The sequence below is a fragment of the Cibotium barometz genome, chromosome 50, assembly GCF_041138505.1.
Source record: "Cibotium barometz isolate CiBa-2024 chromosome 50, ASM4113850v1, whole genome shotgun sequence".
Lineage (NCBI taxonomy): Eukaryota > Viridiplantae > Streptophyta > Polypodiopsida > Cyatheales > Cibotiaceae > Cibotium > Cibotium barometz.
This window is the reverse complement of record NC_141095.1, coordinates 29,867,485-29,879,908: the sequence shown is the minus strand read 5'-3', so window position 1 is coordinate 29,879,908 and position 12,424 is coordinate 29,867,485.

Below are 12,424 nucleotides of genomic sequence, written 5' to 3'. Positions count from 1 at the left end.
TTGTTATCATCATCATGAGCAAAATTTCTTTTTTCCTACCCACATGTAGAAAGAAGTCAAGACTTTTATTACATTCTCTAAACATGTGTAAATACAAAGAATAAATTATGTATTCATTACCTCTCTAGACTCAATCGAGAGAAGCATAGCACATATAATTTTTCCTTTGTGAGTGGTACAAGACCTTTCTTGCTATAAAGTAATTGAAAAAAACCATCACCATTTCCAGGGTTAGCAACATGGAGCATCTTACATGCACGATCCCGGAAGTTAGTCTCCACACCCCTAACTTCATGTATTGTTGATTATATTCATGTGGTGAGAGTGCTTCTTTATCCAAAGAGGCCATAGCTTTCTTAATAGCATGTGTAAAGTCAACTTGCACGATCCCGGAAGTTAGTCTCCACACCCCTAACTTCATGTATTGTTGATTATATTCATGTGGTGAGAGTGCTTCTTTATCCAAAGAGGCCATAGCTTTCTTAATAGCATGTGTAAAGTCAACTTGCATTCATGAGGGAATAACAAGAAAACATCCTAAACAATAAGATTTTATAATTATTTTTCAAATCATACGAAGAACATCATTCTTGACATAATATTGTCTGACTTACCTTCCACACAAGCTGTGATAAAATAGTAGCCGAGGCGGTGTACCATGGATAGTTATTCCTCTTTTCAACTGCCATCTCTACTTCAACCCATCTTCTCTCCTCTTCAGCCACTAAGAGCTCAAGAGAAGAGGAGACTTATCTGCTAGGCCAAACTTTTGAAACAAGAAAACTTCATGCGACAAAATTGGAACAACATGTGTTCTAGAAAGCCTACGATCCACATTTCATTATATTAAAAAAAACCTTCACTTAATTCAACAAAGAAAATGCATGTATATAACTTACTCATTGGTGGATTTCAAAGCAAGTAGTAGTTCCCCCTCTTTCATTTGTCCACCTCAATGAACTAGCACCTTACTCTCACATGACGATGATAAAGATGCTCATAAACTACATGTAATGACAAAAGCCCAAAGTCTTAATGAGTTTAAAAAATACAAAATTTTAAGAATTAAAGAATTGGAAGGTCAAAGAGTTTTACCTTCACAAATCCGATCAAACCATGCCTTAAGCCTATGATTCCCATCCCACACAAGAAATGTCTTGCCCTTTAGATCCTCCCACTCACCATCCAACTCACTTTTAAATTGATCCATTCACTAGATTCCATGTCAGTCCCCACTCTAGCTGATCAAGGTCTGTGACGACATGAAGGAATTCATCACTCCCGGGCTTGCGCCGCATACAGACTAAGAATGGTGCTTGTGTAGACACATAGCCATAATTGGCGTCAAAACCATCATGAAGGTTTGACATCTCACTAGTTGTTGTACGAATTGCCTCATTGGGTATAAGCCTGCTCAATGGTAGAAGAGGTGGCTTTGTCACTCTCTCCACATGGAATTCCCCCAAAACATCTTGCAACAATCCATTATCTATTTCCTTTCCCAGCACTCTCGGATGAGGAGGAGCTCTCTCATTCTCCCCAACCTCCCTGCATTGATCACATGTCTCCCCAACCTCTCTGCCTTGATCACATGGCTCCCCTTCTGCTTCCACACAGTAGCATCATCTCCACCACCCCTTTCCACATGATGATCATCACCCTGGGGTCGATCAGGCTCTCCCTCACCAAGAGCCCCTGGCTCAATGGTTATAGTAGGCTCAATCTCTGTCACATTCTACCTATTGCGAGAGGTGTCCTCCTCGATCATGGTTCTACCTGAAGAGCTAGATCGAAGTCCATAGCTTTTTCTACCTACAACACAAAATGTCGATTACTCACAAAATACATGCAAAATATGTGCATCATCTAAAAGTAAGGTGCCAAGTACCTCTTGCTATAGATTTCTTTCCTTGTCGTTCCCCCATGATTCACTCTCCTTCAATATTAATCGCTCTACCCCTGCAAATTTGAGGAAAACAAAAGTAAGCAAATATAATGTGTAGTTCAGTAGTTCATATCAATAGAAGGATTTAAACAATCATGAATTTATTGGTGAAAAGCAACATGGATTTTCTACTAGAGCTTTTGAGAAATCTCAATGTGGAGGTATATATTTGTGGCAAGTCATATATAGCCCCACCATCCCTTTCCACGACACAGAGAGTCTCAAATCTCAGATTGTATATACTTACAAAGGAACACAGTGCCAGAAGCATCACTTTATGTATTATGATAGCTGCTTGAAACCATCACCATACACCATCTTCCAAACAATACTGCACATGAAAACTTCAATAGGTTGGATATTCGTGTCACCAAGATTTACCTTCCCTTTGCCTATTATGTAATTGGAAAGCCCCAAGTAATACCTCAACTCATCCTCTAAAGCTGCAATAGGTATGTCTATCTTGCTCCCTAAGATTAAGAAAGGAACATGAACTAAAGAATCATCTGAAAGGAGACCATCAAGTTCTTTCTTGGATTCAGCAAATCTCTCTTTGTCAGCAGCCAGATGTATGTGGCCTAGTAGTCTAGATTGCAAAGGTAGCAGAGATACCACTTGGTTTGGTTCTTCATCTCTACACTATTAAATGCTTTCATCGATTTGCCTCCTATATCCTTTGCACTCTTCTAGGTGTGCTACTCTATAGCTATTTCTTGAAGGGTTACTTGAGGGTAAAGTTACGTAAGTGGATATACATACCAAGGATCAGCTCTCGGGCAAGGGATATTCCTTGCTAACCTATAAATGGTTTTATCATAACTATGGATTGTTGGTAGGTGGGAGAGGTCCTTGGGAATCTCCTCTTGTACTCTCTCTTCTACTTCAAAAAATAGGCTAGTGGGATTAAAATTGCTATGCCCCTATGTGCCCACTATGGTGTGGTTTTTTGATCTATTTTGGGTGGGACCTTACCTCCTTCTTGTGACTTATTCCTTCCTTGGTTGTGATGGTCCTCAAAAGCTTCATCATTTGATCTGTTTCAGGTGGGACCTCACCTCCTTCTTGTGACTTTCTTCCTTCTTTAATTGTGATGGTTTCTCAAAAGCTTTAGCATTTAAGTGTGGGAAATCGACCCCTCTAGGCTTGTCTTCTTTCTTTGCACTAGTTCCTTGTGGGAGGCTTCAACATTCTTTGGCTATTCATCTATAAATGATGCCTGAGGGTGGCTCTTTGTCCCCTTCTTCTAAACCCTTACTGGCATCCTCAGTATCCTTGTTGGATCTTACATTGGCTCCTCATCACTAGGGCTCAACCTACATGACTTCCCATGCTTTTCTATGCAATCTTGCCTCTATAGCGTGTTAATAAAATCAAGAGTCTCATCACCCTCTATCTTATCAAAAGTAGGGCAGGCCACTTGCATTGCCTTCTTCTCTTTGATTTGGGCCTTGATACGATGGTAAAGGATTACGATGCCAATTAGGTCATAAATGGTAGTGAAATGGACTAGCTTCTAGAGAGCTTTGTATGTCGCTCACATATTTGCAAGTCCTTCTTTTTGAATCCATGTCTCTACATGATCCATCATGGCATCCACCATGGTAGTAGAGCATGATCTACAAAATGATTTTCATTTAGGATAATTACCCCTACATCAACCTCTATATATGGATTCTTCCATATGGCATACCATGCATGGTAGTTAAAAACTATGGGATGCATCCTTTCTGCTAGTTGCTCCAAGCAGATGTCTCATCATGTTTGATGTATGTACTCCAGTACTACTAGCACCTTTTTATAGACTCATGTGGCTAGATCGCTTGCATCACGGAAGAAAAAGGGGGCTCCTAGAGCCCCCCTCTCTAGGAGCCCCCTTTTTTTGTGGAGTACAACAGAAGAGAAGGGATTTTGGGGGTGATTCTGGGGGAGTGCACCAGAAGAGAGGGGAGAAAAAAGGGGGCTCCTAGAGCCCCCTTTTTTTGTGGAGGAAAGGAATTAAGGCTCTCATTAAGGCTCTTAGAAAGTAATTACAAGCTCAAGTAACCCTTAACGTGTACCTGGTTACTGCCTTTCTGAGTCTGAGTTTGAGATCATCAACCCTAGGCGATCTCGCCAAAAGCTTTGATGATCCTTCTGATATTCCACAGTACTTCAATAGCTATTAGGTCAGCCTTTCCTTAAGCTTGGCCGATCACACCCATGACTACAAGCTATATGAGAGTGCCTAAGTGAAGCGACCACCCCCAACTAAGTATAGATGAGAAGCGCTCAACCACCCCCATTGTGTGTTAGCTAAACTAGAAGGAAAAGCCCCAACTAATTATAGATGAGAAGCGCTAGCAACTCCACTCTCTATTAGTCTCGTGAAGGGTCTACGTGCCTTGTGATCGCTGGCAGTAGCCTTTTGTATCTCAAAGGTCCACCCCCACAATATTCAAAATAAAGGGCCAGCTAGCCATGGTCGAAACCTCCAAGCATTAGAAGCCCTTCACATGGTTTAACACACGCAACAATCTCCAATCCTCATGAAATTCAACATAATAAGCCCCCTTTTGTTGTGGAGGAAAGGATTTTTGTACCATTTCAATGGTTGCCTTTTTCTAGAAAGACTCTTAGGCTCTCAATGCAGTGCGTTTTGGGTGATTCCGGGGGAGTACAATAGCTAGAAACCATGGATGAAACTTTCACTCTAGCCAACATAAGAGAAGGGAGAAGAAATGAGCGGAAGAAAAAAGGGGGCTCCTAGAGCCCCTCTGTATGATCTGCGAAAGAAAAAAGGGGGCTCTAGGAGTCCCCTTTATTTTGTGGAGGAAAGGATTCTTACCTAAAACCCTATAGATCGCCGCCTGAGTCCATCACCTGCTTGCGAACACGGCTTGGTTTGCTTGTTGTGAACACGTCTTGTTCACCTTCTTGTGAAAAAGCTAGGGTTTCTCTTGGCCTTGAAAATTATGAGATGAAAATATGGCCTTCAAAATATGAGATGAGATGGACTAAAAAGCTAGGGTTTTCTTTCCCCCGGGCCTTGAAAAATATGAGATGAGATGGACTGAAAATATACCCTTTCCTAGAAAATTATGCGATGAGATGGACTAAAAATTATGAGATGAGATGAGATGGATTGAAAATTATGAAATGAGATGCTGCTGGCTGCTTTTTTGGAGTCAAGTTGCTGAATAACCTCACGACTAACTAAAATAGCATTTTAATGCTAATAAAACCACGTGTTCACACTGTACCTTCTATACTAATAATAATTGTAATACAACTTGAGAGATGGAGAGTCCACGACACAGAGAGTCCCAGATCTATAAATAATAACTATCCTGCTTCATGAGAGAGAGAGAGAGAGAGAGAGAGAGAGAGAGAGAGAGAGAGAGAGAGAGAGAGAGAGAGAGAGAGAGAGAGAGAGAGAGAGAGAGAGATTATTAATCTATTAATTATAAATGTATTTATTATTAATTTATGGCCTAAATATGGAATAAAACCTTGGAAAGCTGGGAAGGACTTTAAATACTCATTTGGCTCGTTTGCAAGTAAAAATACTCGTGGCTCTTAAATCCTGGGAAGGAATTTTGCAAGTTGATTAATTTTGCAAGTACGTTATAAATAACCAAATTTTGTAAGATATGGTCATTAGTTGTTATTTTAGCCGTGCCATTAGTTATTATTTTCTTTTTTGGCAGTGTTGTTAGTCATTAATTTTATATTTTGGCAGTTGCGTCACAGCTATGAGCAGATGTAAAATATTCTTTAGAATTGATGTCTTTGAAAATATTAGTTAGAATCGATGTTAATTTACCTTTGCACTGGAACTAATGTTAATATTAATATATTAATATTTATGATGTACTATAAAAAAATATTTTTAAAAATTACTATAAAAAATATCTAATATTAATAGAAAAATATTATTATTTTAGTTATTAATCTTGAATGTCTTAAATATTCTAACATCATATAATGTGCATATAAAATGTGTTTTTAAAGCCAAATTAATGGCATTCTATCAAACCATTTTTTGCAAGCCTCTACACTTTCTTCAACTGCATCCAAACCTTTGCATAGTATGGAGGCCTTGATTGAGTTTCATTCTAATAAACCAATGGTTTCGAAGTATGTGTCTTTGCAGAATGGTAAACTCATTGTTAGTTAGGCATATTTGGAAAAATCTCTTCCCAATGGTTATCAAATGTCAAGTTTCAATGCTGTGTTGGATGAAGATGAGGACACAACTATGCATGTTCCAATGGTAGGACAAAGTGATATTGAAGGTAACCTCCATTTTGTTCTTGATGCTACCTTGTCCAAGAAGTATGCTGTTATTGGTAGGCACTCATTGGTAGGCACTCAAAGGAAGCTAGCACTTCGAAAACCCCTAATGTTGTGGATTTAGAGAATCCCTGAAAAAACCACAGTAAGTCTCCTTGTCACCAAAATTTTCCTAGTGGGAATGAACACAAAAGTATAGTACCTATGATTTTGAATCACTAGAAAAGCAACATCCTTAAAACTCATTTATCTAGCATTGGTAAATGCTTGAAGGTGTCAGAGCTACCACGTCATTATAATGGGAATCTCATTTTTTAGTTTCCCGCTACAATGGGAAAAGTAAAGTCCGCATATGGAATGGAGAAAAAGTATCATGGGCATTTTTGGACTAGATCTGCTACTTCAAACATGTCTATTGATTGCAACTGTCAGAGTTGGCTATTATGTTGGATCACTACAGTGTTAGAGAATAACATGCCCTTTCTTTTTAAACAATAAGCAATACAACTTAACATTTTTTAAAATGTACAGTACAGAGAAAACCAGCCTTGGGTCTCATGACAGATATAAGACAAAGTGCAACCATCACATCCAAAACTCATCAAGTGGAGTAGCTGCTCCATGTTTTTTTTCTGAGAGAAAACATCCTAGACCTAGTAGTGCCAAGGCACAACTAATGTGGTTCTGTAATGATGATGTCACCCACACATGGCACCCAGACAACAACATCATTCATAAACCTCAATGACCCACCAAGTGGCCTGTGGGACATTGGGACAAAAATCACTAAAGCTGAAGCTAACATGCTAGAAGCAGTTGGGTTTTGTCTAAAAATAGCAGGGAGTGCAGTAGGCACACATGAGGAAGTCCAAAAACATGGAGCAAGGAATGCAATAGGCACACATGAGGAAGAAGTCCAAAAACATGGAGAAGGGAACGCAGTAGGCACATATGAGGAAGAAGTCCAAAAACATGGAGGTGCAAGTAATGTGCGAAGGCCCAAATGGAGACATGGGATCTCCAAGGGGCAAGAAAGAGGATTTCTAGTGCTCTTTCAATGGAGGTTATTTACATTGAAGAGGATACCATTATCCCACAACAACATTCAGTCTTTCACATGATGACTAGTACCTCAAAGACAACATATGATGTGCATGTAACTACTAAGCCAAGATGCACATGTAACTACTAAGCCAAGATGCACTCGCCTAAATTCCAAAAGAGGAAGCAAGGGAACAAGTCATATCTTGCTTGCAAGCACATCTATTATGCATTTTTGCATGTTTTTGGTCTACATCATAATGCAAACATGTTCATGCATCAACCAGTCCTTTCTAGTACACAGATCTATATGTTGCTTTGAGTCGTACTAGAACTCTTGCCTAAGGTATTGGTGTTAGATCTCTTGGAAATTATCATGGACCTTTTCACTTTTGACTATGGCTATGTATCTATGGGCCTTTTTGACTTTCACTGTACATGGGCCTTTTGACTTTTGACTTTCACTGTATGGGTCTTTTGTGTGTCGGTGTATGTAGAGGCAACAACACTTCCAAGAAGAATTTACATGCTAAACTGTAATACATGGGCCTTTCTACTTTTAGCATGTAAATTGTCTATCAATCTGTTTTTATTCATAACCATTGAGAAAATTCAAATAAATTGCATGTATAAGCATGTAAATTGTGTAAGTCATGGGAAAATTATGTCAGATTGTGAAAAAAGCTCGCAAAATCCTCTCAGATACCAAAAAAGCTCGCGAGGAAATTCTCACAAAAAAATCCCCATGTACATCAAGGCTGGTGTGATGAGGGTGTCAAAAAGCAAACCCTTCGTCCTTGGGCTCCTGGAAATGTGCCTGGAAGCAATGTTGCTGAATTAAGCTCAAGGCTGCATATCTTTGTCACTCTGGCTTGTGCTACGGGGCCCATGGTGAAGCGCGGGGCACTGAAAGTGACACCAAGGTAGACATAAGATGAGACAATCTCCACAGGGCACAAATTTTTTATAATCACTGCATTCTATGGTTTCAGTCAAACACCAAACTATGTAGCTTTGCAATATCTACAGAGTGGAGGTAGCCATCATCTTGGTCACCTAAGTCCTAGTACACCGGCTACCCTTATGCAACTTTAAAAGTCTCAACTTAGAGCAAATCTAAAAACATTCTTCAACTTTACAAATCAAATTATAACTAAGTCACACTCAACAAGATTAAACAAAAACCATTCTTGGAGAGAATAATTGAATGTAAAGAGTGGTGGTTCCTTGTACTAGCTTAACTTGTGGCAAAATTAAGACAGGTAGCTTATTTACTAAGAAGATAACTTCTTCTAGTTAAACTTAATTCTAACAAAGTCTTCAAACCGATACTTTACTCTTACAAGAATTGACTTTTGCTCATCTTCTATTATGGATAAATTTAAGAAGAAATAATTCTTTCATAGGGATGAGCATTGATTATGAGAGCTTAACTTTACTTAACTATTATATGTAGGTGCTTTACATGTACAGATAATGGATAAAGATATTGACAAATAATAAGACTCACTTCAAGATGATTATCATTTAATCTTGCTAAGGCCACACAAATAAACCTAGCAACTAGATCACACACTAAAACTTGGATTTGGCCTATTGCACACACTCTCTCATTCTTATAACAAATTTGGAATTAATCGGAAAGAGTCATGGGGTAGCGAAATTCCCATGTACGTCCCTTTTAATGGCATAATAACATGCTTTTATCAAAAGAAAGAGTAACTCATTCTTACTAACACCCATGTCCTAAATCAATATAACTTATGTAAGCATTCTTTTTATTATTAATCTACTACGTTAGCATGCACATGCACAAGGAGTACTTGTAAAATGCTTTTTATTAAAGTATGCAAGTATTACCTATCTTTAATGTTGAGATATATTGAGCACAACTAATGCGATGGACATAGATGATCTGCTTGGGGGATAGGCCCCACACTTATGTCGCTGGCAAGTTGGTGCAAGTTATGGTTGATATGGCACCAGTGTGTGATAGGCTATGTGACAATCACATTTGGACTACTAGAGTCTGGCAAAGCACCAACTCACTAGGTCGGTAAAGAGAACCCTATTATGTTCTAGTTGAGTACTTTCACTTATAGCATGTACTCTTAACTTTTGCATTATGTATGTTGAGATAAGAAAAAGAAGATATGATTAAAATTCAGCTATCCATCTCTTTTGTGTGTGCTTGTCTACTCTCTTATGTGAGTATGTGAAGTAGAAGCTTGCGACACGGTGCTCAACCTTGCTCTCTTCCTCGATTTCTTTATATGGTATTAGAGCTTAGTTCGTAGCAGTGAAGAGCTCAAGAGGCGAGCAAGGAAGTGATACTTGAGTAAGGGTAATCTCATCTATTTCCCTTTCAATTTGAAGTTGTCTTCACAGCAATAGGTAGCTGCAAGACAACTTCAAAGCAATAGGTAGCTGTGCAAGCTTAGGGTAGGCAACACCGCAGCAGAAAACACATTTTACAATCTCAAATTGGCTTAACCTTCTAGATTGTAAAATGTGTTAACAACAAGAAGAAGCTAGATCTTTTAAACGATAACCCCACTTCACAATAGGTGTAAACCTTTAAAGCTTGGCATGAGAGAGCTACTAAAGTGATGTTTTCAATGTCTATCAGTGTGTTAAATGTGATGATAGGTCATATATGAGATGCATCAAAATTAAAGGAAGCATGGGATACCTTGGTGAAGTTGTATAGCACAAATAACAAGGCAATAAAGATGTAATTGAAACAAGAACTACATAATGTGAAGAAGATTAATCTATGCATCAGTGATTAGTCTCTCAAGGTTAAAGGGCTTGTAGATGCCCTAAGTTCTATTAGAGAACCAATCTATGATGATGACTTGGTGTCACTCATCTTGAATGGATTCGGTAAAGAATATGACCAATTTTGGACATCAATCTGAACTCAAGAGAATTGGCAAACTTTTAGAATCTTATAGCCCTACTGATTACGGAGGAGATGAAATCAAAAACTAAATCATCTTTAAATAATGTACAAGAGTAGGCCTTCTAAACTCACATGGGTAGAGGTAGAGAAACATCATCATCTAGAGGCCGAGGAGCAGGCCGTTATATTGAAAAAAAGAAATCATGGAAAGTAGCTATAGGATTCAAATTAACAAATAGGTGAAAGAGGCCAATCTAGAAGCAAGGAGATCCAGAGAGACCTTGGTGGTGGATGACAAAGAAACCAAAAAATAGATAGTAACATGGAATGCTATTATTATGGCAAAGTAGGACACATGGCAAAGAGCTACTATGAAAAGAAAAATGACATAAAGAATGGAAAGTTGTAACAGGGCAATTATATATCCTCGAGAAAATAAAGAAAAAAAGTGAGCAGTTGTTTGTGTTGCAACACATGCTCAATTCTATGACAAGGAATGAATCAAATGCAAAAGATGTTTGGTGGATGTCTTTAACCAAATGACTAGTCACGGTGATATAGGGTGATTCATAAATATATAAAAATTGAAGAAATTAGAGTATGTTGAAACAAGTGATGATAATGTGCATTCTATTGTGCATGTTGGTAAAGTACCATTACCTATGTAGTATGGCAAAATGAGGTGCCTGGCAAATGTACTTTATGTTTCAAATATCACTAAGAATCTAATTTTTATTGGACACATGGTTGAATAGGGTTTGTAGGTCCTCAAGGATGGTTTTACGGAGGTTTAATTCTCAAGGATGTTTTATGAAAAATTCAACAATGATTGTTGCTTGTGTAGATGGCCAGGTTAATTCCCTCTTCATTTGGATTTTGGAGCACATTTGTGTGCCCTTTTTAAACTATGGTGGATGGACTTTTTAGGGCCAATGTGGATAGCCAAGTGTGGATCTTGGGCACCTAGGTTTACGGTTAGAGGTGAACCCTCACTTTTTGTATTTAAAGGCCTTTTTTGGGGGAAAATAATGGGCTGGACAGCCATGTGATGCCACAAAGGAGGAGGACAAGATGGAGAAGAGAGTAGGTTGGGGAGGGAAGATGGAATTTCCTCCAAGCACCGTGATCACCAAATTGTTATTAGCTGTAGATAACATTGTCAGACCCTCCATCACTCTCTCTGAAAGAAGAAGCTGAAAATAAACTCAAACTTGCAAGAAACCTACTAAACAAGCATCCTAATCACTAATCACATCAATAATGAAGAGCTCAAGGAGGTCTAAAGCACAAGAGGGAGAGAGGGGAGAAGAGAGGGGAAAACACTGCAAAGAGAATGAGTTAAACCAAAATGATTGAGGTGTTGATTGTTCTCATTCCAATTGCCAGCAGCAACACAGTGTTGAAAGTCAAGCCCAGTCATGGAGAGGCAGCCTTTGAAGTAGTTTTTGTGCAGTGGAGCATGCATGCTTTCTGCATGTCAGCTATGCCATGGTGGTGGCAGGGAATGGCCATCAGCAGATGCATGGCACTAACTATCACTATGGTCAGAGATTATCTTCGCCTCTAACTAGAAGGCCAATAATAGGCTTGGGTCGGCACGTCCTTGGGTAATGCCTGTTGTGTGCGGAGGACACGTACGGTGTGATGCCTTTTGGCAGCCGCTTCTAGCTCTCTCTCAGCTTCCTCTTCGAATTCTCTATCTTTGCTTGGTATGATAAGAAGGATGATACTGGTGGTGTTGATGATGATGCCAACATCCTCCTCCATGTTCTCTCCATATGATGATCAGGAGGATATCCTTGCCCTTGCTGATTCTGGTCTGCTGGTGCAAGCTCTTTCTACTTATTGCCACTGGTTGCCATAGTGTTGTAGTAGAAGTGGGTGCTGCCCTTGAGCTAGTACAATCCATCCTGTGGGGTGCAAAATGAGGGAGATGGCTCTGGCCTGATGTGCAAGCATCCCTGGAAATGTTGCAGATTAGTGGAAATAGTGAGCGTTCACCTTCACGAAGGTGGGCGCCTGCAAGTAGCAAAGACACATGGGGAGGAGTCTCCAATGTGGAGATGTTCTCCTCTAGTAGTGCCATCTACATCGAGCTGGTTTGATGATGCTGACAGAGCCGTAACCATGGCAGAGGTAACTGTATATGGCAGGGGAGGCAGTGGTATCCATGCATATGGGCGCAGTAGGACAAGCTGCTACAGTTGTATCCATGCCAGTAGCAGCGGGAGTACGTCATCTGTTGCAAGGCCTCCAAGCCC